Below are 26,703 nucleotides of genomic sequence, written 5' to 3' on the forward strand. Positions count from 1 at the left end.
ACAATTGCTGTTCTACTTCTCTTGGAAAATACATCTGTTTTCCTTCTGGAATATTTCAAAGGCATTTAGTATTTAGGTGTTACAAACTTCCACACTGTGACCTAGACAATATTTGAGGCTTATATCCAGCACAAATTTGGTGTTAGATGAAATATAAACTAGGACACTGCAATTCCCCTTTTCAAATATAATAATCTGAGCTCTGGTTCCACATACATTTGTGTAAGAAGAACAAAGAGTTAGTTTCATGGGCCAGCCTGATGTGTACTAGAACTTGTTCAGTGAAGATTTTTCAGACTGCTGTCATAATACTCCTAATATATTTTAATTTTCCTTGGCACAAAGATAACCTAAGGCTTTGTATTTTCATGTAAATAAATAAGATAAAAGTGAAACTGCATTGCCTTAGAAGTAGGTAAGGAAATGGGTGTCATATCTAAATTTTGTCTCCAGCTTTGTCACTGTTAAGACTTTTGACATGTTATTTATCCTTTTGTGCCTTGTTCAGTAGAAAGGGATCATGACACCTCTTTAGTATTGTAAAGTGTTGTGATGCTTAATAATGTGGTGCCACCACTTTTCTAAATGTGTTACTGGTAAACTTCAGTTCTGAAAACAACTTTGACCTTTTGGAAGAGAACATTCCCAAATCTGTATTCTGCATACAAAGTTTTTTAGTGATGGGTTAAAGATTCTAAATTTCTAACTAATTTTACATTGAGTTATTCAAATTGGAAAACCTGGCATTAATTCATCATGTAGGGCTTTAGTTTGTTTAAGGAGAAAATAAAGCACTTTGAATGTAGCTGAAGGTAGATGTTTCTGGTTACTGCCTAGCTTGTATTTGTCTATACCATTCTGCTTCCTCATTTAGTGATACCTTATTCTGCTTTCTATTCAGTGATAAAAGCTTTTATTTTTAATGCTAAGTGGTGCATTCTGGAAATGGGGTGTCACTTGATTTCAGGGATGTGTTTACACACATTTAGAGAAATGCTTTACCCACGAAGAGAAGAGATTGGGTAGATGGTACTTATTCGCAGTAACTGTTAGCTCCAATTTAACAGCAACATCTGAATACGTATGGTTTGATTCCATTAAAAAAAAATACTGAAATGCTTGCTCATTGGTTTTCTAGATTCTAATATTCTGACCCTTGGAGTTGTGTTGAAGACAGTTATGACATAAGATAGCAGAACTCTGTGTGCATTTGCAGTCTTTCAGCCATTCAAGTACTCACTTGTTTAAGTGTTCAGTTACGTGTCTTTTCTGTCATATGTGTTGCTTAAGGAAATACTTTTAGCAGAGAATGAAATAGAACCAGGAAACATAAATATATTTGGTGTGTGTCATGGTAGCATTAGCAGAATTCTGTAAAATGTCTCTAACGTTATCAGAACAACAACAAAAAAAGATGTCTCTTTGTTTGTTTGTTTTTGTTTAAAGAAAAGACATAGCCACTACAAAATGATATCTTCATTTACTATATATTAATACTTGGCTGTGAGAGGGCAGTGGATGTGGTGTAGCACTTTCCTATATTCCCAAAGGGGTAAAAATGGAATCCAAGTAAGTGTATTGATGTAGGGATTTAATTATTATTTTTTATTCATTATTTAAGACAGTAGAATTCATGTGGTGCTATTTTGGACAGTGTATCCTCTGAGTAACCTGTTTTATTTTATACTTCATGTTACTAGCTTCAGTATTATAACTTAAGTTTCAACTGGGTATTCTCAAAGTCCTGGACATAAGAGGCAATGGACATCTCCAGAGCTGTTCCTCCTAGTTAGTACTGTTGTTGTTGTTATACTAAAAATGGAGTTGTGTCCAACTACCAAAGTTTTGAAAACTTCATTGTTGTACAGTATTTGTACTTGTCTTGAAAGCCAGACAAGGCAAAACATTACTAGAGTCAGTAATAATATTATAAAACAGGAACTCAATCATGAGTTGTTTTTCAGTACAGTTCACGTTTGTTGTTTTTCCTCACTTTATGACATTGTGGAACAATTAAGTAAAACCTAAATACTCAGCTACAATATATTGAAAGCAAAAGGCACATGCACAGAAAGGAGAACAAACCAACTTAATTTACTAGAAGCACAATACTATCCTCATCACACAATGAACATTCTCATGTCCTAGACTTCAATAATTCATTTGCATCATGGGAACACAATGCTGTTATCAATGTGGCATTCCCCGGCCTTCTTTCCAGAACATCTCAAGTTTATTTTTCTCTGTTAAGATATTTAGAAACTGGTTTGAGCGATGCCATTTCTTTAGGAAATACAATGATTGAAATGAGGGCAAATGGTGATATCCTGAATCTTGTTTATCAGTTCATTCTTTGTTATAGTATGCCAGTAATTACATATGCTAAGTGGAATACTAATTACATTCTGCATTTCTGTTTAACAGTGTAGTAGTTTTGTCAATGTTATTTAGCTGCATAATGCACACAGCCCAGACTGTAGTACAGTAATAAAAATAATCTGTTTAATTTGCCATTAATGAATCTACAAAATAGAATGATGTTTGTTTTTTCAGAAAAAAGTGGGTAATTACAAACACAATTTGCATATTTTCCTATGTGGCTGTTGAATTTATTTGTTGATATTGATTATAATTTTATTGTGTAGAATTTCTTAGAGTGCGACATGCCAGTAGGCTACTGTCAAACTATCTAGATTTTGCCTGAAAGATCTGCTTTCTTCGGGAGCCTGCACTAAACTATAGAGAGGTAGAGGTGTTACAGATATTCCTGTGTGTGTGTGTTCCTTTTCTCTTTCTTTTCTTACACATTAAGGAAAAAAGAAAAAAAAAAAAAAAAGAGAAGAAGAGAAGAAGGTGGAAGAGCAAAAATGGGAGGTTGCTTTTTCTTATGCACTGGAAACGTTTTTTCATCTACTTTCTAGCTATAAAACAGATTAGGTCTGAAATATGGTGATTTATCAAAGCTCATTTCTCTTGTGTCTCCTTAAGAAGAATTTTGCTGTCATAAAAGGCACAGTGTTTCTGGCAGTGCAGCAATTCAGCAGTATACTCAAGTAAGCTTGTTTTTATGTCTGCTTTTGTGGGAGGGGCAAAATGGAAACAGGACCTGAAATCCCAAACAGTAGGCTGATTTAATGAGAGGCTTAATTATCCAGTCACTCTGCATTTATTAGAAAAAGCAGCTAGGTGGTATTTAAATATATCTGAAAGACTAGCAGCAAAAAGCTTCCTCCCTCAGATTGGTCATTGTCTTAGTATATAATAAACCATGATAGAGAAGTGAGAGTTATTCACTCATGCCCGTGACTTTGTTCTGCAAATGTAGCTGAAATCAGATAATCAATATAATTGTTATTGCCAGATGTTATTGCGTTAAGGAAGAGCATTGCTTATTAGCTCTTTGGATCAAAGGAAAAAATTCTTGCTAACCACAGGGGAAAAAAAAGTTACTTTTAAGGTTGAAGTTCAGATGTGTCTCTTGAAAACAAATGGTAAATCCTCTCTCTGAAACATGCTTTTGTCTGTATTGGAGTAGATATCACTTCGACTATAACGTCAAAATTCCCATTGTTGTCTTTTTTTTTTTTTTATTAAGCATGCTGATGGTCATCTTCAGTAAGCTTCAGTAAGACTGTAAGTGCAATAAGGGAATTTTCTTCTCATCTTTTACCTTTAAGTGGTTCTGTATCTTACTATTTTAAAACTAGATTGTGTTGACGATAGCTGATAACCCAAATAATAGCTGGCTTAGAAGAATCTGAGTGCCTAAACTATCTAGCTACTTACACATCTGTCTCTTCATTGCTCACTAAATAACGAGACTTCTGAAGTTTCATGGTGTATGTCTGGGCTACTTGCATTTCTTTCACTCCTCTTTTCTCTGTATTGAACACTTGCAGTTATTAAGTCTTCCATTTCTACCTGTTTTGGCCTCAAGAGGTATTGTTTGATTCTTCTGGCAGCTCCTAGGGATACAGAAATTTTAGAATTAGAATTCAGAATTTAGATTACTTAACTGGACTGATGGGGAATTGCTCTCAACTGTTCTTTCTTTTAATAGCTAGAAAAGAAAGTAGAAAAAACAAACAAACAAAAACAACAACAACAAAACACATAGCCTGCTAGTGGAAATAAGAGGAAAAAATTGTAGATAAAAAGCCAGCATGCATCAACTTCCTCTCAAGGGACAAGTGCAGATTACCTTAGCTATTGCTACCTGCACTTGAGCTTTTCTAAAATTGAATAACTTCTCTGATCTAAGGCTTCTCCTTTCCTTTGTTTTGTGCTAAACTGTATTTTTGGTTGGAGATCTTAAAGATTATCAGTCAATGATCCTAAATTTTATGCCTTAAATTTTTTGTAAGCTAATAGATGAGTTTGCACCCATGTTTTGCTTGGAGTCATAATACATATCCTGTCCATAAAGCCTTACCTCTGTCAGGAAAAATATGCAGTAGTACAGGAAAGAACCTTAATCTTAAAAGTTATTTTCCAAGCATCAGTCATAAGTTTGCTCCTGGACTTGGCTCCCTCTCAACGGAGTTAATAAGCAATGACCTCAGACATTTTGATTGTTTGTCTGCCTTCTTGCTCCTTGCTCATTTACCGATCATTTTTATCCTTGTGTGTCATCTTAAAAAAGAGTTGCAGTGGCTTGGGGATTTTAATTTCTACACATGAAAACGTATATTTGAGGGGGAGGTGAACAAGATGCTGAAAACTGTCTCTCCACTTTGTTCCTGATTCTTACCAAATCTAACATGTAATTGTGCTGAAATTGTACTTCACTTGACTCAAAATTTAGTTAACTTGGCTGAAATTATTCCACCCTGCTTCCTGTATTCCAATAAGCAAAAATGAAAAGTGATGTTTTTGAAATACGTGCACTTTCTGTTAAGCCACATGAACCCACAAATATTTTTGCTAAGATTTGAGAAGCCAGACATTGGGGAAAATCAAAAAGAAGGTACTGGCTGATCAACAGAAAGTTTATCCAATTCAGTTTCATGGTTAGGCTTATTAGATTTCATGTCTGCTTCTTTGGAAATAGGTGCTGCAATTTGTTTTTATCAGCTGTAGCTGTAGACTCAAAGGATATATGCATTAGCCAAGAAAATGGTCTGTTTTCAGTTTACTAGTTTAATCTGGATTTTCTAAAATGTTGCTATAAATATTTTCATGTCTTTCTCTTAGCAGTACTAGTATCTCATTTTCAGTCCATCATGTATGTTCTGCTTGGCCAAAATACATACAGGAGTGTACATGTAAGCGTGTATATACATATGCTTGCAAATACATCGTAAAAATAATATATTGTTTTGACCGTTTAAAGAAGAAACCTGGTGTGGAATCCTAGTAGGTTTTTCAGAAGTCGTGATTTGCTTTTGTTACCTTCAGCAAAGATTTGATTTTATCATTTTATTCTTTTGCCTTAGTTACTCTGTTGGTGTGTTGTTTTGTTTGTTTATTTTCCTGGTGTGCCTATATTTTGTTCAAAAAATACTGGTATGATTAACATTTAGTGGTGAAAGGTTTCTCTTGAAGGAGAAGTTCCTGTCATGGTCCAGACAGAGTACCCTGTACTGGATCTGGATGCCAGGGTTTAGTCTGGGTCTTACTGACACTTACATGAGTCATTTATACACCAGGAAGTAGCACGCTTCTGTTTGGCAGTTTACAAGTTCAATTTTGGACATTCACCCCCACAAACATATACACTCAATTAGCTGCTGCCTCTTAGCATTCATGGTGTAAGCTATTTTGTGCAAAAGCAACAATTCATATTTAAATTGATAAATCGTTGTTTTCCTATAGCAAGTTAGGCGTTGCAGTTTTATTTTTTCCCTGTTTCCAGAAGTACGCAGTTCAATTTTAGGAAATTGTTTTCCTAATTTTTCAAGTAGATTGTAGTGGAAAGCAAAATTGCTTCATCCATACTTCCTGCTGGCTACCGTGAATGAATGATACGGCATCTACACAGTCCCTTTTTGTGAATAGGGCCTGGGGTGAGATGGGAGGTTTATTTATTTTTAGTTTGAGGTTGCAACAACATGAGTGTTAATTACTTAGATTGCTTGTATAATATTATTTTTTTTTTTCACTTTGCAAATCAGACACTAATATTTGTATATAAGAAGAAGGACTTGGGAAGTACTGTTTTGGAACAATACGACCATATTTGATATAGGAGAAAGATTAATGTTAGTTACATCTAACTATTTGATATTCCATTTTAGCATTTCATTTACATTGTATGGTTTTGCACTTGGTTTCCTAGGGAATATGAACCTTCATGTTGAAAGACTCCTGGTTCAGTAGTTCTGTTCTCTGGAGAACTTAGAAATGGCTTTTCGTGGGGACTGACTCCTTTCAGGGTCCCTGAAAGGGTCATGGTATATTGGTACCATGATAATTACTCAGACAAAACTTACTTTTCCTTCAGCAGACATCAAAGGCAATTTTAGCTAACTACTTTACCTAACTCCTAACTTTTTTTTTTTTTTTTTGAGGATTTGGTTTGGAAATAGACATGACCAACTTGTAATGTAAGAGCTTTCTGAGTTTCATCAGCGCTGTCCTGCATTAGGCTATCTTTAAGAAATGAGATTTTGAAATATAACTTTAAAATGGACACACCAGAAATTATTAATATTAAACATTTATTAACTGAAGTACTCCAATATCCAGATAGTCTGGTATTTTTACTTGGGCTGCTCACAGTAAATCTCCAAGATTTAACTTCAGTTCCAGAGAATGGTTTTGACATTGTAATATGGATGAAAGTTGCCATTAAAGTAAATGTTCTAGAATTATTATTAATCTTTTAATTTGCTCTTAATTTTTCAAAGAGTTTTACCCTATATGTTGAAATCTACCATCTTTAATGTCCTCTAAAAATGTATTTCTAGAAAATTTTATTGCAGTTTTTCTTCAGTCTTGAAAATCTATAGAATTTGTAAAAGGCAGGTTAGTATTTTAACATTCCCATTTGCTGTTTTTTGTTTGTTTGTTTGTTTTGTGCCCCACACAGTCACGTGATATTTTATCTTCACATTAATATGACTTGGCCATCACACACACAGTGAAATATAAAAGACTTTTTGTAGTACCCAAGTCTACTCACATTGGTAAGACTTGTATTTCTGGAAACAAGAAATTGGGAGATGCAGTAGACCCGATTCTGTTATGGGGCTAAGCAGAAGAGTAACCCTAAGCTATCTTAGAAGTGGAAATATTTAATCCATATTAATAAAGTGCTGAGCATCTGTTCCCCTCTGAGTTGTAATTTTAAAAAATTTACCTCATAATACGCTCTAAATAATGACTTTATTCTTAAATTATAGTCTCAGAAAACAGGGGAAGTTGAAGCAATCTGTTTTATTTACAGCAAAAATTGTAGCCCCAGTTACAAAATACTGGTAGTGATTTAATACTGAATCCTCAGTCTGAAGAATTGGATTTCTTTAAAAAAAAAAAAAAAAAAAAAAAAAAAAAAAAAAAAACAATAAAAATAAAAATCTGAATACTTCTAAAATGTGGCAAGGACTTCCTGCTAGTTTTTGGTTTAGTACTTGATTCTTTGTTTTCTTTTCATCCATTTCTAAAGAGGGGGTGATAGTAACTTTTTCCCCAAACAAGCAAGCTTATAATCAAGATTGGTATCTGCCTGGCTTGGGAGTTTACAGTAACAGAAATTGTTTGTCAGGGAGGTAAATTCTGATTCTTAGAGACTCTCAGGTCTGAAAATGATTCACTGCTAAGGGATCAGTTCCCTCCCTTTCCTCCCTATCCATTTTGGTGCCTCAGTGCTAACCACGTATCACAGAGCAGCTGATGTGAACTGGGGTGTGTGCAGGCTTAGGCTTTGTAGAAACCTTGAGTCAGCTTGTACAGCCTTATTTCAAGCAGTTAAATTTCATTAAGAGATGGACAAATTGCATCCAATATCCTCCTAAAATTACTGTGATACAAACAGTTGTGCTTGCAAGTTTTTATATACAGTGGAGAACTGTGTCTACTGTTTAAGTAATGACAATTTAAAATAAATTGCCTATTCGTGTTCTTGATTATTACTTCTTGTATTAGGCACTATCAAGCTATCAGTGTAGCAGGTGTTGTCTTATAAAATAAACGCTTTACTGTAATGTTCTACAATAGTCATCAATTGACCATGACACCACAAGTTTATGGATAAGAATCTTCCAGTTTTAAACTAAGTAACTTCTGGCTCAGGAAGTTTGATGTGGATGCCTGAGCCACTATGTGTTTTAAAGCAGTTGTCAATAAGAATTCAGTTCTAATTACTGATACATGAAAGCACACAGCAAAGGAAAGCAAGCCAGAAGAATGGGTGATCCGCACAGAGTGGCAGGATTCTGGTGTCACTGTAAGAAAAGAGATGTAGTGGAGTAGTCTTCTGGCTGCAGTGCAGAGATGTCTGGATACAGGATGGAGAGGTGGGGAAGGGGGAGCGTGCCCTATGGAGAGAAGGGATGTAAACGCATGGAGCTCTGCTTTGTCATAGGTGATGAGCCTGTTGAGGGCTTATGGGTAACTATCTGGCAGTAAAATGAACAACGGGAAAAATCTTTCTCCTTTTCATTGTTTTACTTGGAATACCAAGAAATGGCAATGTATCATGCACTGTTTTTAGATAGCCTCTTGCCTTGCTCCCTCTGAGACTAGGGAGCTTGAAAGGAAATATATAGATATATTATGAAGTATTTGCATATAATACTGAGCAACTTTTGTACTAGAATTCAGAAGGGTAATATGAAGTATTTCTCCCCTGCCTTGATAACACTAAATGTTGGGGGAGGGGAATATCAAATAATAGGGATGGGAAAAAAGCAGATTAGATCCTAAAAAGGAGAGATGGCAACAGATAAATTAGAACAACCGTGCTGCTTTAAGAGGTTTTTATTTTTTATTTTTTTAAAATTGTACATTGAAGGAGGCAAGTAAGGGTGCAAAGTTGAAAATCTGATGAAGAGTGAATAAACAGAAGTCCAGATTCCTCACTGGAATACTGTTATCTTGAATTGAGAGAGAATATCTTGGGGTCCTTACATAAAAGATGTGCTTCACACAGATTAGAAAACTGTCTTGTAAGACTAATATTCTTCTTAAGGGCACTGGTGAATGACTCCTTAGAGATAATAGCTAAAATAGTTACTAGTTAAATAGTAGCTAATAGCTAAATAGTGTTTGTTGTTGTTGTTTGGTCTTTTTTTTTTGGGGGGGGGGGGAGGGGGGGGGAGAGGGAGGAGGAGGGAAAGGCTGTTGTTTTTAACCTCAAGTGTGCAAAAGACCTAGGGCAACATTGTCCCTTGAAAGAAAGGATATTTGATGTATGTGAAGTCACAGTGCATGGAGTAGCACAGTTAATTTGTGCTCATATACAATAACAGGATTTGCTACATTGCAGGTAAGCAGATTTGTAAAATGTATGTCAACCACCATGGCAGTATTTTCCAATACAAGAACAGAGTAGGTGGTAAAAAGTAAGCAATGCAAGGAACAGGTCTGGATTTCAGAAATTTCACGTAGAACCACTCGGGACCTTGACAGTGATATTGAAAAGTAGCATGCTGGTTGATGGACAAGAAAGAACAAGTTAATAATTGTTTTATCAGAGTAAGTGTCTAGATGTATCCGTCCTGAGACGTAAGTTGCTAAAGTAAATCAGAGAAATTACAGATCTGTATGTTCACTGTATGTTCAGCCCAGTATGTGGGCTTTTTTTTTTTTTTTTTTTTTTAAGACATATGGATATATAAGTCTGTGGACAGGGGAGTGATGTGCACTGTGATGTGTGGAATTCTTGGCTTTCTTGTGCCTGATCTAACCATAATTCACAGCAAATGTTTCTAGACACTGGCAATAGGTGCTACCAAAAGGTTTAGACCTAGTGGTTTTTGTACAATTACCAGTTCGGAGGCATTCAGAAATGCAGCTTCCATTCCTTTGCATCTAAAGGACTGAGAAGGTTTTCTTCTGCCGTATAGAGGCATCTGATACAGGTTTGTTACTGATTTACTTCTTACCATTATACTGTGAAATAATAAACATGAATGTAAAACAAAAAGTCACCGATGTACGCGACACTAACATATGAAATTTAAAGACAACACAGAAAAGCATAAAGAAACTCAACAAGCCTGTTGAAGGAAGGAATTCACCCTGATATAAATTGGCTAATGGTGAAGAGACAAACTGCTGGTGGGGCTACTCAGTCCCTCCAATTTATTCTTTAGTAACTTCTGCTGTAATATTTCTGGGGCACATCAAAGAACAATACAGGCTGATGTTGGTAATCCCTCTCACACATAAAAACTTTCATTACAGAGTGTTAAAGGCATCATTCTGTTTGAGAAATGGGAATTGATAGGGGTTTGCTTTTTTCTATCCTGGGGAAATATCTAAGGCTCTTTCTCATGGTGACGCTGAGTACTCTTGCCAGAATTTGTTCTGAAGGCTGCAGATGTGCAATATGATGAAAAATCTCTTTGATAAATGGGAAAAGGAAAAAAAAAAAAAGTCCAGCAGACCACTTTTCTGTGTCAGACCTAGAAACTGCTTTCCATTCTAATTAGTTTTAAAATGTTTCTTGTAAACACTTTTCTATTTCTTCCTGCAAAGTTGTCAGCACTAATTTTTACAGGGATGACTGTATTCAACATCTTCCCTTACAGAAGCACAGCAAAACAAGTTTTAGTTTTCCTCCATGGTAACTGCTGAGTTCCCTTCCTTATTGAAGTTGCAGTAGTCAGACAGCCTGAGTTGGCTAAGGTGGACCTTCATCATTTCCATTTCAATTCAGTGCAATACTCTTGTTTCCCAAGCTCAACTGCTGCACTGTGTGACTGTCTTAAATACGCAGTTGCCACAGCCTACCCCAGGAAGAACTGCATCTTGGAAACCCTGCAGAACTACTTACGTGTTTAGTACACGACATAAACTTCAGAGGTTTAAAAGGACGGCACTGCATTTCCTAGCCTCATGAAAAATCAAGCAGTCCTGCTTCTTTTTAATATGCATGTACAGAATAGCAAAATGAAAATATGTAATATACCCAAGAGACTAAATTAGCCTCTCAGTCCTTAAGCAAGCAAGTCAGATTAGAGCTGTATCTGATCCACAAAAATAAATGAACGTGTAATTCGGCCCAAAATTCATACTGAAGATTACCGCTGCCCAGTAGTCAGTAGAAGCTGCAAAGGGTGCATCAAGAAGTTTAAGCAGGCTGTTACCTACTGCTGATTTCTTTTTCAACCCAGGAAAAAAATGGCTTACCAGATGCTGAAGCCTTCAGCAGGAGAGAATCTGTAGTTCTCTTCTCATTATTGTGGTCTACATGCAAAGTAGCTTCCTTAACTTCAGTGAAGCCAGATGACTACAGACTAGAAAAAGGAGAAACAGTCCCCATGTTTTATTAAACCCTTTAAAAATTGATACAAAGAGTGCTCCAGTAACGAGAGCTGACAGCTTTGATTAACGTAGCAACATTTTCTTCCTGTTCCTATATCATATCCATTGTAATTTAAATAAATAAATAAATGAAACCTCATTCAATTTCATACCATTCACAGAACTTCTAAAAACATCTATTTGAGGAAAGTGCCATGTATTTTGGTAACTAAAAACTACACCAAAAACTTTATTATCTGCAAGTCAAGCTACAGAAATTGGATGGTTCTACATCTAGGAAGAAGCCCTTGTCTCTGTTGTCTATTAAACATTACTTAAAATACCTTTCTTGTAGTAAGTACTTGAACAGGTACCTACAGTCACAACATTTCACCCAAACGGACAGAAAAAGCAGCATGATCCCAGTCAGTTTCCAATCTGAATAGATAGGCAAGAGAAATGCACATAGGCATGTGGAAGGGAACACCAAACATTGTCACCATAATTGTATATCATTTTCTTTAAAAAGCTACAAACAGAGCATAACCAATAGCCTAAAGTGATGTGAAACGAGGTTTGTCATGTGGCAGGAGTATCATCTTACTATAGGATTATTCAATATTATTCCAGTCACATTTTTCTGTCACTACGTTTCATTTTATTAAAGTAGGCAAGAGCAAACCGCTTTAAAATCACATTACCTTGTCTCAGCCAATTGTTCGCCGCTGTAGCAGTACAGAACCATAGTATATAGTCTTAAGGCTCATATGTTAGGCTCCTGAAAGTCAGCACAAGCCACCAAGAAGAAATACTTCTAATGTATAAATCAAGCTGCCAGAAAATCAGCGGTAAGGGTTTCAGGTTGACCATTGGGCACAAGAGATCTTTTAAATTCTTTAAGTGGATATTTTATTTCAGAAGAACTTCCCTCCTAAATGACTTTTCCATTGCTCAGCTACCATCAAGAAAACTAGAGGCTTTAAAAAATATTTGTATTTAAGACACAAATAAAGTTACCACTTTGATGTATGTATAAACATCAGGTTTGGTAGAACTAGTTGTAATATAAAACTTCAGGGGCGTGTGTGTGCATGCACATGTTTCCAGCACTGGAAATGATCTGCTTGTGAGGACAAAAAACACAAATTCCTCTATTATTTAGTAACAACTATTAGTAGTCAAATTAACTTCAGTAGGAACACTTCCAGGCTTAAAGTTAAACATACTAACTGTGTTCAGGAAAACAGATCTTGGTCTACTGGCTACAGTATTTTGGGATTAACAAAATACAATTGAAAGAAAAATTTCCTGGGCTCTCCTCGTAGCAATCTGAGAGAATTATTACTAAAAATTAAAATTATCACATTGAAAGACCACATAACTTTATGCAAAAAATGAAAAGGCTGAGGGGAGACTTACAAATTCCAAACTTCATCCATTTTCTGCCCAAACTGACTTGAAGTTATAGTATTCCCTTAATTTATGCTTCTGTCTTTGATGTAGCTATTAACTGGATGTGCCACTGACCTTGGTTGGATGACAGAGGTAAATTGTTTGCCAAGGATGAACTGCTCTTCAGCCGTTCTTTATTATCGGGCAGACCTGTGATTTCTTTTAAGAGCCATGCCTCTATTTATGCTTCTGCTTTGCTTATTTTGATAAAGCAAGTGTATTCTTCCATAAAGAACATACTAAAAATCTATTATGTTGCTAGCTTGCTCTACTCTAAAATACAGATCATATTCCCATGCTTTTTTTTTTTTTTTTTTGGGGGGGGGATACCTGTAGGATCATTAATGAGAATTACTGGATACTAAACACTGCTGAAAATTACATTCTGCTTGTAGGCATACATAGGAGGTTTAATCTTAATTTTTATTACTATTTTTAATAGGTTACAGAGGAAGATAGGACTTCCCAGTGTTAGTGTTGTCTACTTACCCTTCCAAAAACAAAACAAAACCAAACCACCTCATAACACTTGAAATACAGGAAAAAAAAAAAAAAGAAACACAACATACGTGATGAATGCTGTATCTGTTGATAACTATTTCCTGCGTTATAGAAAAAGAATTCAAACATGACTCAGGATAACTTGCGTGAAAGATAAATGTATGCATAAATGATATGAACAGGGAATTAATGCATTTGATGTTTGGACTCATGCAGTTCTGGATGCAAAGTTCAGGTCTGATGTGCTTAAATTTAAAAATATTTTAGTTCATAGATTAGAAATGTATATATTCCTTTAGGAAATATTGTATCATTCTAATTGTTAGTAATGTGGAAATAGAAAATTAAACAGCGCCCACTCATAAGCTTTTCTTATTGTTTTTGATTTCTGCTTTGTGATAGATAAGGTCAAGTTTCAAGCCTTGCCTAAAGGGCTGCTAATCTATCTGCTCTTCGTCTATATGACTGCTTCCAGGAGTCCAGATGATGACTATGAGATTGTTTTTTAACTTGCTTCTGAATCCCTAAAGAATACAGAGCCTCCTCCAAGGCAGCCCTTTTTATACTCTCAAAAGTACTAAAAAATAAGCTGCATTTTAACAAGAGTTCTGTTTTTAAACAAATGAAGATGTACACTGAGCAAAAGTATTTATACAACAGAGTGATCATTATAATGGTTCACTTCAGTCAGTGAGACATTTTATGAGTTATTTTCTTATTCAAAACTCTGTGATGATTAGAATTAGCTCAGTTTTAAATTCTGAAGGAGTCTTTTAGTGTGTTTTTTTTTTTTTTTTTTTTTTTGATGGCTTTTGTGTGTGTTAGGAGTCACTAGTCCGTTCCTATTTCACCTACCTCAGAAATTCATCTGAAGTTTCAACACATCTAAGTGTTGTCTGAAATAGGAATGGTCTTTAAATAGGAATGGTATTTCAACAAACAAAAGGTGTGTAAGTGCCTTTCTGAATCAATCTCCATACTCCAGAAACACTGCTTTGCTCTGGTAGCAGCAGCTGAATCTTCTTTGCAAAATTTTAGAAGAACTATGTTGTATGGATATTATTGGGGATGAAAGACCACTGCTTTATGTGCTAGCTTATACAACCCTCTAAGGATTAATTAATTTTTTTTGGTACTGGTTGTGTATACCTAGCAATAATTCAGTAGTTGGTAAATTGATGGAATTCCAGATAATACAGACGTTAAACCGTCTGCCTTGTTTATTTTCTCTGGTATATGCTCTGCCCAGTTCCAAAAAATAATGTTGGAAAAAGAGACTGAAGAGAGAAAAAGCCAAACTTTTGTTTTCTTATTTACAAAACAAAATAGTTACTTTTAAGTACTGTTTACACTGTAACCAGCTTTTTAAATTTACTTTTATACCTGATTACAAATTAAGACATATGTATAATTACAACCAACCAACCTTCCAACAGTCATCCTAAGCTCTTTAAGTTATATTTTATAAGTAAACATACATTGTTGTTTTTCTCCTTGTGGTGGTGGACTTCTTGTACTGAGACAAGTGGCTGCATACAAAGATTTTAAAAAGCTGCAGAGATAATGTTGATTAATGTGAGTTATTATGGAAATACTGGACTAGCATTCATAACAGAATCAAAGGTGTAACAGAAATTAAACTTGCATTTAATTTTAATTACAAATTACTTCATTTAATCATAGTCCCTTACCATACCTGTTTGCCCAATGATCATTAACATGCTATAAAAAGCACCAAAACATTGGTGTACCTGGCATATACTGCTGAAAGAATGCTTAGAGGCACTGTTTTCCAGTTCAGAGAGGCTGGCACCAGTTTGGTCAGCCTAGCCTGGCTTCCACAGTCATGGGACAAGGCCAAATGACTTCCCCAAATTAATTCAGTTGAATTACATCTTTCAGAAGAACATCTTAACTTGATTTGTTGAAAGTGAGTCTGGATACTGGTCTTAGTAATTTATTCAAGTAATAAATTATTCTTAAGGAACAGCAAACAAAATGTACCTAATTTCTAATCTGATCTTATTAATAAAATTCTATTATTAGAAGTTTTTATACATAAGTATTCCTAGATTTTGGAGTTCTATATTAGGAATTGTATGCAGCTTGTAGCTGCTTTTACACTCAAGTCACTCCTCAAGCTTCTCTTCAATAAGCGAGATAGATGGAGTTCTGTGGCCTTTTGCAATGCAATGTTTTCTAATTGATTGGTTGTATTTGTCTCTGCCCTGAATGTTTTCTAACATATACACCTTATTAAAAAAATTATAAATCCTGGAATGGGGCACTGCTCCAGCTGTTGCTGTACTGGAGCCAAGTACAGAAAGCAGTTTAACATCTGATTGTTTGCTTGGGATTTCCCTGTATGTACATCCAGTGATGATGTTGATCTTTGCTGCAACATCTGTGTGATTAATTCTCTTGACTCTGGGTTTCCTCTAAGCTACTGATTCTCAACATAGTTTCCTAATACATAAATACAACAGCATACTTCTGTTGAACTTGATGTTGAGTCCAGCCTCTACTCCTCTTTGCTCAGCTTTCCCAGTGGACCCCACTTAGTATTTGTGTCTTCCTGTATTTTAGAGTGTTCTTCAGTCTGTTGTATACAAACCTTATCTGTAATTCTGTAATTATTTAAATTTTATTTCAAATTACCCGTAGAAATGTTAATTATGGAATTAAGAGCCAAGTTCTGCAGTGTTCAGCTAAAACCAGATGTTTCTTATTTACCATCATTTAATGATGTATATTACTGTTTTTCCGTTTTTTTTTTTTTTTTTTTTTGAGTTAATTCTGTAAATTTCATGGTAACTTCATTTAAGTCTAATTTCTCATTGAAAATTTTGTTCTGTAGAAATGTATTATTTTGAAGATGCAGCCTTTTTATCAGTCAAGCTTTCAAATACATTTAAAACAACAAAACAAATGAAATGAAAGCTAGGTTCCAGATTGCTAATAAGAAATTAAAATAAAGTACAATTAATGCTGGTCAATACGTATTTATGGGAAATAAAGTTGGCTAAGTCCTATGTCAGTGATTTAAGTATTTTGCCATTAGCTGATGTCAGGCCAACAAGAGCATCATTACCTGTCATTACCTGACTTCCACTTTGTGGATTTTATTGGTTTGTCTGTTTTTCAAAGTTTAGCAGTGTAACCTTATTTTGGACAGTTTTGATGCTGCTTGGCTAGCACCAAGCACCATCAATTTGAGACCAATTTTTGTCTCAAAATTTTAGGGTGCAGGTTAATCAGATCTGTTTAATTTCAGCAGCTGTTATTTAGTCGCCCCTCTCTAATTATTGTTGCTGTAGAAAGCACTTCACGCTCTATCATCTAGCTTTTTTTCTGAAGACTAATTCTTTTCAATATTTCTGCTTTTTCTATATTATTATTGATGTTAATGCATTTTCCATAAACTGTGTAGATATACGCAACGTATTTATAAATGCTGTGTTTTTGATGTTATCTTTCTTAGTACTTAAATCTGCTAGATATTTTTTTCTCTAAATTTTCATTTTTTCCCTGATCAGCTATGCCGTTTCTTAGTCCTGATATTGCTGGAAATGCATTACTTTCTTCCATTCATTATGTATCTTTCACTACTTATCTAAACCAAGTTAGCTTATTTATTTATTTATTTATTTATTTATTTAAATCAGTTTGGCCAAATTTCCATATGCTGAGTTAGCTTTGTTAGCTTGCAAGATATTCTTAAATAATCTCCAACTTTACACTCTCTGAATCACCTGTTCTCAACTGACTTTTATGATGAACAATTCACACTTTAATCATTCAAGTTTACATAATTGCTTAATTTAGTGACTTATTCTCAGCTTTTGTTCCTTTGTGTCATGGGTAGTTCTGTTTCTAGCATCTGAATTTTTACTTACAGTGCTGGGAAAGGAAAAATAGGCAATATTTTCTAAATGATCTTTCAAGAACTGTGCTATTCCTTTTTTTTTTTTTTTTTCTTTTTGTCATTTATTTTCCTTCTCTCTTTTCTCGTTTTCTTTTTATTCCTTTTTCTTCTCTTCCTGTCTTCTTCCTGTCCTTGTTCTTTTCCCCACTGGGGTTGCTACATCTTGGTATTGTTGAGTACTAGAATATCATAGAATTCCATAAATGGTTTCAGTCTTTGAAACAGAAATTATGCTCAGTGGAGCTGAGATGGATGCTGAATCTCCATGTTCATAGTTCAGAAACAACCATATGAAAATTCGTATAATATTTGCTCTGGTGGAAAGATTTTCCAATGCTTAGAGAAAATATCTGTGTATATTCCACAGGAAAACCAGATTTTATTGGCCAGGGAAATTAATCTAGCTTGTTTCTGCTTTAGAGTCTATATTTGATTATGATAGATGAATGGAGTTTACTTTGAGGATGTATAGTTTAAGGAAAGTATTATAATTTGTCTGAAGTATTTTTGACACTATAGATAAATCCAGAAATTTATTTATAATTTTTCAGAAGACAGAAGAATGTAATACCTGATTCATGTGATAAACACTAATTCATGTTTCTTGTGTTAGATTAAAAAAAATAAATCAATCTGGAATAGAGATTTTTGAGGTAGAATTTGACAGGTTAAATATTGAAAAAGTACTATCCCCAGATTGTGAGTTTAATGTAAACTTGATAAGCATGACATCACCATCATACTAATCTTACTGGAATTGCCTGAGAAGAAACTGTTCTTGGGTCTTCATGATACAAAAGGACATTTGATGACATTAAGCATTTGTTTCATTTTTTTTTTTTTTTTTCCAACTGATACTTATGAACAGAAGAAATAGTTTTGGTTTGGTCTTGGTTTTCTTACATAATTTCTGCTATAAAACTAATGTATAATATGATAGCTCCAGCAGTGAGCATGTAGTATATATACTGCTGAAGGTGCATCAGATGATATAGAAAATTAATTGCTATCATCTTAGGGGTACTACTGAATAGGCAGTTCAGACAAACTGTGCAAATAGACAATGAGTTAATGGACTAAATTAAAAGGGGATTAATTGATGCCCTTTATTCGTATGAGGAATGTGAGAAAGCTATATATACCACATAAGAATTAAATTTTCCAGTTTCCATGTCATTTCATGTTGTTGTGCTGATATGCTCATGGTAAAAGAAAAAGATAAATCTCAAATAGGTATTCTTGAATGGAATAAGTATATCCATTTATAATCCACTATTTTCCTCTTGAAGTTTAGGGAAATTTATTTTACAAATATCAGTTAAATAGGAGTCAAATAGTAGTCTCACATCCAGTGAAGCCATACCAATGACTGCAGAGAGGCTCTAAATTATCTCAAATAGTAAAATAAATTATGTATAATTTACCTAGTTTAAATTTGTATAACTGAAGCGGCACTAAACTACAGCAGAAGAGACTAGGTCTGCTATATTGATGGATAAATAGGATTTCTTAGAACATGTCTGTTGATTCCGATGTGATTGGAATTTTCCTTCATGTTGAAAAGGCGCTGGATTGTGCATTTAATAAATGACACCAAAATACACCTAGCAGTTAATTTAAAAACAGTGTTGATTCACAAATAATTAAGTATTACAATACTTATCTCTTATACTTACAAGAATTGTATGCAGATACATATTGCATTTAGGCTTACCTGGTTACATTATGTACACTACAGTTATATTTTAAACATCTTTAAATGCAAACTGCTGCTGAGGTTTGATTGTTGATTTGAGATAATAGTTCACTTGTGTTTGGAAAACAAATTCCTCTGGGGAAATCAATATTTGTCATGTCTGATTCCATACCCATTGAGGGACAGGGTTGCCCCTGGGGAAGAGCTGATCGTTCATATGCTACTGTATTAGCAAGATCTATTTGCAGAATAAAGGATTGCTCAGTCCAGATTCATCTATCATCCTGCTCTCTCCTGTCTTTTCCCTGAACACCCTGCATCAGGGTGGGTAAATTCTACATTCTGAACTTGAGAAAATAATAGCTCTGGCTTCTGGTGCCTTGGCTTGCTTCCTATGTACCCAATAAATGTTTGAGTATTTGTGTGTTTATGTTCAGTAGGGATACGGAATATAAATGTATGGAAAAGATAAGGGGGAGTGTAACTAGCAGGGGAGACAAGCTCTGCTGATTTTTCCTACAACATAGAAAGAATGGCAAAATCTGGGCAATAAAACTACTTCTTTTCTTTCTGTTGTTGAGTGGGTCATAGGCATATGTGTGTGTGTGTGTATATATATATATATTATATGTATGTGCATCTAATGTTAGCAAAATGAATGCCATACTAATAATGTGCTCTGGTTTCTGTCTTCAGAATTCTCCCATAAAGTACTGTTCTCCAGATAATTCATCATACATACTACTTCTTTAAATAAAAAGCTCTTCTACAAATTTTAGTCGGACTTTCTTTATGGACATGTAGCAAGTGGAGGGAAAAAAATACCATGCCCAATATTAACCCCCCCATCCAACTGAAGAGAGCAGACTCCATCGCGGTTCCCTCACTGTGCCTTTCAGGATGAACTCTCCCCACGTGGAGGTATTGTGTTCTTTGGTCCTGTTGCCCCTATGCACAGAACTGAAAGTAGGGGGATGTGGCTGCACAGCAGAAGTAGCCGCTCCCTGCACTGATTTTGAGTTTCAAATCACATTTCAAGAGATGCAATAGCTTCAGGGACTTCTTGTGAGATGATGCGACGCTTTCATCTTATCTTTCTCATCCCAAATTGCTAATTCTGCAGAGTAGCTTCTTTATCTGTAATGCAAAGATTCCAAAAGCATACTTCCCTGAAAATGTGAGGGCACAGGTGCAAACGGGAGCTGCACCTGAGCAAATCTAGAGATGTAGTATCCGGTGGTCTACGTTCTGCAGAGATGCATATAAAAGTACTTTGCAGAAGTGAGCATTCTGAGTAAAATATTCAAATGCAGGAATACAGATTAGCCATTGCTATAGCAACCTGTATATTCTCTTCAGTTAAAACAAGGAATTACAAAATATCAGTCCTACATCTTAAAGGATAAAGACAAAAGATTCATTCTTTAAAGTTACCATATGGGTCAGTCACAGTCTGGAACATACCTGCTGCATGTAGACTGAGGATCTTTTCCTGCATGTTGCTAGGTAGTATTTGTTTCTCTTTCAATTTACTGAGATGCATTAAAAGAGGATTTTATGTGCAAGCAAGAACAACAAAGCAAAATCTCCAAGTATTTCAATCATTGTTTCTATTGTATTCTGGAAATATTCAGTTTTGTGGATGTGGGTTTCTGTGCTTTGATGCTATTCCAGTAAGATACTGGAAAGTGAATTTGTATGTTGCATCATTCATTTGAGGGCTGTTGAACAGATCAAAAGGGATTGCATAGAGAGCGTGTTGGGTGGTGTCGCGTTAAAGGGGTGTAGCTGATTAACCGTTACGGACCCGGTTGGATTCAGAGTACTGAACCAGTCGGACATTCACCAAAACTGGGGGTCCGTTCGGACATTCACCAAAAACGTAATAACCACCTGGGGGTCCGCTCAGACATTCACCAAAAACGTATTAACCACCTGGGGGTCCGTTCAGACATTCACCAACAATGCATTAACCGTCTGGGGGTCTGGTTAGATTCAGAACACTGAACTATCACGGATAACCACCCTCACCCTAGTCGCATTAATGAGAGCTATCACAATGCAATCAAGTATGGTTTATTACAGCAACAGATAATCAGGTTCTTTTGGATTGCCGGTGATAGTGACTATCTGCAAAAGCAAGCTAGTATGCATGAAATACACAGGTGTTACAGATGTTATACAGGTGTTTGTTACAGGTGTTCTAGGTGCGTGTTCTAGGCTTCATATCCTTTGACCATGAATTCAAATAGTAATTCTGTGCCTCTGTAGCCCCAAAAACAGTACACAATTATAGGTTTGGTGAAAGTAAAATTGTACCAGCAGTCAAAATTTGGTTCAGTTATTTTAGTTATTTGGCAACCAATTTGTATTGTTTGTCCAGACATGGCTTAAAGTTCAGCCATTCTTAGAGAATCATTCCAACTCCATTCATCTTTTGAAAATATTTTGTTTCCATGTAGAACTAAAGTAGAGAGATTTAGGTCCTTTCTGTTTTGAGATGTTCCAGTGACTGTGCAATACTGTGACAATACATGGTTAAATGCCACGGTGAAACACCTCAGCTCCATGCACAGCCACAGTAGCTAAGTTTCCTTTAAGGTCTGTAATTGCATCAAGGTCAGGGTAAAGCATAGCATCATTAATCCAAACTGTTGATTCGTCATCTTCCAGCTGTCCCTATACAGTTCGCTCAGGGTTCCTGTGAATACAAAAGAAAATAAAATATGCTCGGTTGTATTCAACCGGCAGGGTTAGAAAGAGGGTGAAATAGCAATCTTTGATTTCCCATGCATAGACTATTGTTAGATACACAGAGGGCTTTCACTATCTCTGCCATGTTTGGAACTGTGGCAGTCAAAGGTGTAGTGTTAGCATTCAGCTGTCTGTATTCCACTGTAAAATGCCATTGCCTGGTTGGTTTCTTTACTGGCCACACTGGTGAATTGTAAGGTGAATGGGTCCTTTTAATAATGTCTCTTTTTTCCAATTCTGTTACCACCCCGTCAATCCCCATAAGCGCTGCTGCTGACAACAGATATTGCCGATCATTAATGATTTTAGCAGGGGATGAGGGTATGGATGTTTGTAACAGACTCAGTCTCATGGTGCCTGAAACCCTTTGATGTGTCGCGAAACTCCACACAGTTCCATCAGGGAGTTTTCACATACGACCATGCAGTATGTCAAATCCTAAAATATTAGTATATGCAGCACCAACTAATACTTCTATCCTGGTTAATTTTTGTTAATTTCACTCTGGCAACCAGAGTGAAATTTTTGCAGTGGGGCATTGTTTTTCCACACCATTGATTCCCGTGAATTTAACCCTGTGTTGACCAGGTGTTATGCTCAGGGTTTGTGCTGTCTCATGTGTAATTACTGATATTTGGGTCCCAGTGTCAATAAGACCAATATTTTTGGAGGTTCAACAAGAATGGCAATGATAGGGTCAGAGTGTTCATTAGAGAGCCATTGAATTGTTAATACCTGCTGAGCAGGGTGGCTCATTGCCCTCCCCGGGGATAAGAGTTTTTTTGCCGACACCACAACTCACCTCGTTCCCTATTAGCTTTCAACCTCTCTTTGAATTTGGGGTATCTGGGATTTTTAGTGTGGATTTGGCAGACTCGCCGAGAGTGGTCTTGGGATTTAATACTGGATGAATTAATCCAGCCCATTCGGTGTCCGTACTTATCTATGTCTTGTACCAATTCACTCCAGGTGGGAATAGGAGAGTTAGGATTTTGCCTACAACCACTATCATCATCCCTACAAGCGGCTAGTATGTGATCTTATGTGTTTGCTACAAACATCTTAAGACAATCAGGGAGTCCACGGATGAGAGGGGTTAACCGAATTGGATCAATAGGAGCTAACATAGTGGATTTCCTTAATTCATCTCTTTCATATATTGCCTGAATGCAGGCTGTTTTCTGTACTGCTACAGCCAGGTCAGCTCCTGGTGTGGTGGTTAAAAATACTCCAGGTCTCCAAAAGCCTCCTACTTCTTCCTCACTCAACATCATTCGATCTCCTCCTTTAAGAGAAACTCGACACACATACTCAACTTCTGATTCCCCTGACCGCCTTGAGAACTTCTCCTGTATTTTAACCAACTCTGCTGGTGGCAACGGAATCGTTCGCACAGTAGTGCGAATTTCATCATTATCATCAACAGTAGTCTCAGTCTTAACCAAAGGTCTCAAGGAAATGGATTGGGGTTCAGAATCAGAAATCTCTTCAACGCCATCATCACTGTCAGACCAGAAATCACTGTCCCAGCTTTCAGGTTCTGCCCTATGCAGCACTCCACGAATCTGCTTGACCGGAGCGCAAGGCTGTACTTTATTTAACAGATGACTAACCCTCTCCAGCATTTGTTTAAGATGATTATTCTCACTCACAAGTTTATCATTTTCAGTCACAAGTTTGTCATTCTCAATGGAAAGTTTATTATTTTCATCCAAAAGTTTATCCACTCTGATTCCTAATGTTTTTCCCGTCTCCCTTTCAAAGGCCAATGATGACTTCAATATTTCATTCTCTGATTTCAAAGCTGTATGTTCCGCATCAGAGATCAGTTTGGGAGCAGGAGTTTCCTTAGCTTTTTGCCGAGCACAAGACAAACAAGCTCCTAACACAGCACAAATCGCACCTTTACCCTTTCTTTGACCAATCTTTCGTGAAGCCTGACACTGCTCAATGTACTCTACCACTTTCTCCTCATCTTTCCAAAACTTTTGGGAAAACTCCTTCCCTGCCTGGGAAGGGGCACATTTATATTTTTGCAGTAGTTTATCCATAGCAATCCTGCCGACTACGCCAATTTTACTGTCGCGTTAAAGGGGTGTAGCTGATTAACCGTTACGGGCCCGTTTGGATTCAGAGTACTGAACCAGTCGGACATTCACCAAAACTGGGGGTCCGTTCGGACATTCACCAAAAACGTAATAACCGCCTGGGGGTCCGCTCAGACATTCACCAAAAACGTATTAACCACCTGGGGGTCCATTCAGACATTCACCAACAATGCATTAACCGTCTGGGGGTCTGGTTAGATTCAGAACACTGAACTATCACGGATAACCACCCTCACCCTAGTCGCATTAATGAGAGCTATCACAATGCAATCAAGTATGGTTTATTACAGCAACAGATAATCAGGTTCTTTTGGATTGCCGGTGATAGTGACTATCTGCAAAAGCAAGCTAGTATGCATGAAATACACAGGTGTTACAGGTGTTCTAGGTGTGGGTTCTAGGTGTGGGTTCTAGGTGTTGGGTTCTAGGTGTTGGGTTCTAGGTGCGGGTTCTAGGTGTGGGTTCTAGGTGTTGGGTTCTAGGTGTGGGTTCTAGGTGTTGGGTTCTAGGTGTTGGGTTCTAGGTGTTGGGTTCTAGGTGCGGGTTCTAGGTGTTGGGTTCTAGGTGTTGGGTTCTAGGTGCGGGTTCTAGGTGCGGGTTCTAGGTGTTCTAGGTGTTACAGGTGTTCTAGGTGCGCAGCCTAGAAATAAACGCGTTAAAAGGATCAAAGACTGTATAGAGATTTATAAGCAAATATTCAGATCTCACCCAAAGGCGTCCCAATGGGGGGGGAAGAGAGGCTCAGCCCGTCGACTGATCCCAGGAGTTAGGAGGTCCTAAGGATGTTGTATGTCCTTGGGATGGTATCTCCCCTGACGATGGTATCTTCCCTAACATCCCCTCTCTCTTGGGCCAATTTATATTATTTTCTATCTTTTAGGTGGAGCTTGAGTGGCTCTAGTCAAGCATATCTTAGTTATGATTGGTGTAAAGTTTTCCCGTTTCCGTTTAAAGTAATAGGCTCCGAGAAATTCAGAGCGCATGCTCAGTGAGGGGTGGTCGCACCTGGGAGGCGGGTAGCTTTTGGGATGGAGGTGTGTTTTGGTATTATAATGAGCAAAAAGTACACTAGGGTACAGCATTTGTCAAAACATGACAGGTCTTTGGCTTAGGGTGGCAAAAAGTGCAGCTTTGTGCACAAGAACAATCGAGGCCCCACCTGATTACAGAGCCTAGCCGTGGTGTCTCCACTCCACTCTACGCTCCGTGGTGTTCCTTAGAGCTAGCACACCAAGTTTCCCCAGCGCGATAGCATCTAAGGTTGGGAGCCTAGGGAATGCTCAGATAATGCAGTTATGCCCTACCCTGAAAGCCTCTTCAATGCTGTACCTTTTCCTTAAAAGTGTGAATGTTAGTTTTATTTTCCTAGTTACTTCAGGCATTTACACCACAGGTGGCTAGAAGGTTGCTTCACTCAACTTTTGCAATGAAAAGTTAATGAGCATATATTAAAATAAAAATCAATTATCAAGATTAATACTAAGTAACCTGGATTAACTCAGGCTTGATAGTAGAATTGCTTCAGATAACACAAGAATAAGAATTATTTGCTAAAACTTACCTTATCAAAGGAAAACTTTTCTTGGAAGTGATCACTTATTAAACTTCGTTAATTTGCAAAGCTTACAATTTTGAAAGATATAACTGATACAGGAAACAAAATGATGTGTCTGGAAATCAGCATGTATTGATATATGTCCATGTGTACAAGCATCTAGTTTACTCATATATTAAAATATGAGCTCGTTTACCTGTTTCTACTTCAAAGAAAGGTTTCTAACATTATTGTAACATGCAAGCTGGGAGAATTTTAGTACAACTTTATGAAAGGAACTTTCTTCAGCACACTTGTTGGAATACGCTTTGCTTGTGCTAATCATGCATTGAAGGAAGCAATGCAAAGAGATGGGAGAAGGATGGGAAAAATGCAGCCTTCCATGTTTCTGATGATTCTTAGGAATCATTTCTGTTGTGAGATGCCATCTAACAAGTTGAGAGAGTAATACTTATCTAATGTAAGAGCCTGTGGCTCCATATAAGGCTCGTGATGTTATTGGTAGAAACCTAATGATTTTTTTTTCCTCACTCATAACCTACCTTTTTTTCATGCTGAAGAATAGATTGGCAGGACTGGTTGTGGAATTGTCATCCCTGGAGCTTCAGCTGTCCAAAGTCATGGCTAGCATGTTTGAGTGTCACTTTTGTCCTGAGGCTGGACAGGGATCCTCTCTGGCCTGCATTTCAAGTTTTTATAGCAGTTGGTCTAATAAAAATAATTACTACTTCCCTCTGCACCTTTGACTTGCTGATCTGCTAATGCTGGGGAGGCAGAAGGAAATGCACAGGCCAGTTGGTTATATTGCTGTTGGGAAATAAAAAAATAAAATAAAAATAGCTGACCAAACATCGAAAGAGAGGGATTTTTGGTGGCTTTTTTTTTTTCTTCCCATGATATCAACTTAGTTTTCATAATTTATTTACATACATATATATATATATATATGAGATACCATTTTGACTTTACAGAAACCAGAATTCCTGACAAGCAACTATATCAGTGTGGGAACTTTTAAAGTTCCTGCAAGTCATAACCTTGAAATATGTTGTTTGGTTTAATATAACAGATTGGAGATGTTAATATCTTTGTAGTGCTTTTTTTATGCAGTGTTTGTGTGCTCGTGTTTTTGTTGCCGTTTGCTTTAATTTGTTTCTTAGCAATTAAGTACATCTTCAACAGAGAAAAAATGAGAAAGCTTTCTGTGGATTTTTTTTCCTTTCCTTTGTTTTCCAGAAGCTCATAAAGTGAAGAATGCATGTGCATTTTATTAATTCTGTGATTAAATTGTAGGTTTTACAGT

At 36.5% G+C, this 26,703-nt stretch overlaps 1 protein-coding gene across 3 annotated transcripts in view; it reads left to right on the top strand.

Annotated features, from left to right (window-relative positions):
- The window catches only part of FHIT (fragile histidine triad diadenosine triphosphatase), a 565,789-nt gene that overhangs the window by 121,889 nt on the left and 417,197 nt on the right, over positions 1-26,703 (top strand). The gene's annotated exons all lie outside the window — the stretch shown is intronic.

Source organism: Anas platyrhynchos, chromosome 13 (genome assembly GCF_047663525.1).
Source record: "Anas platyrhynchos isolate ZD024472 breed Pekin duck chromosome 13, IASCAAS_PekinDuck_T2T, whole genome shotgun sequence".
In the NCBI taxonomy this organism is placed as follows: Eukaryota; Metazoa; Chordata; class Aves; order Anseriformes; family Anatidae; genus Anas; species Anas platyrhynchos.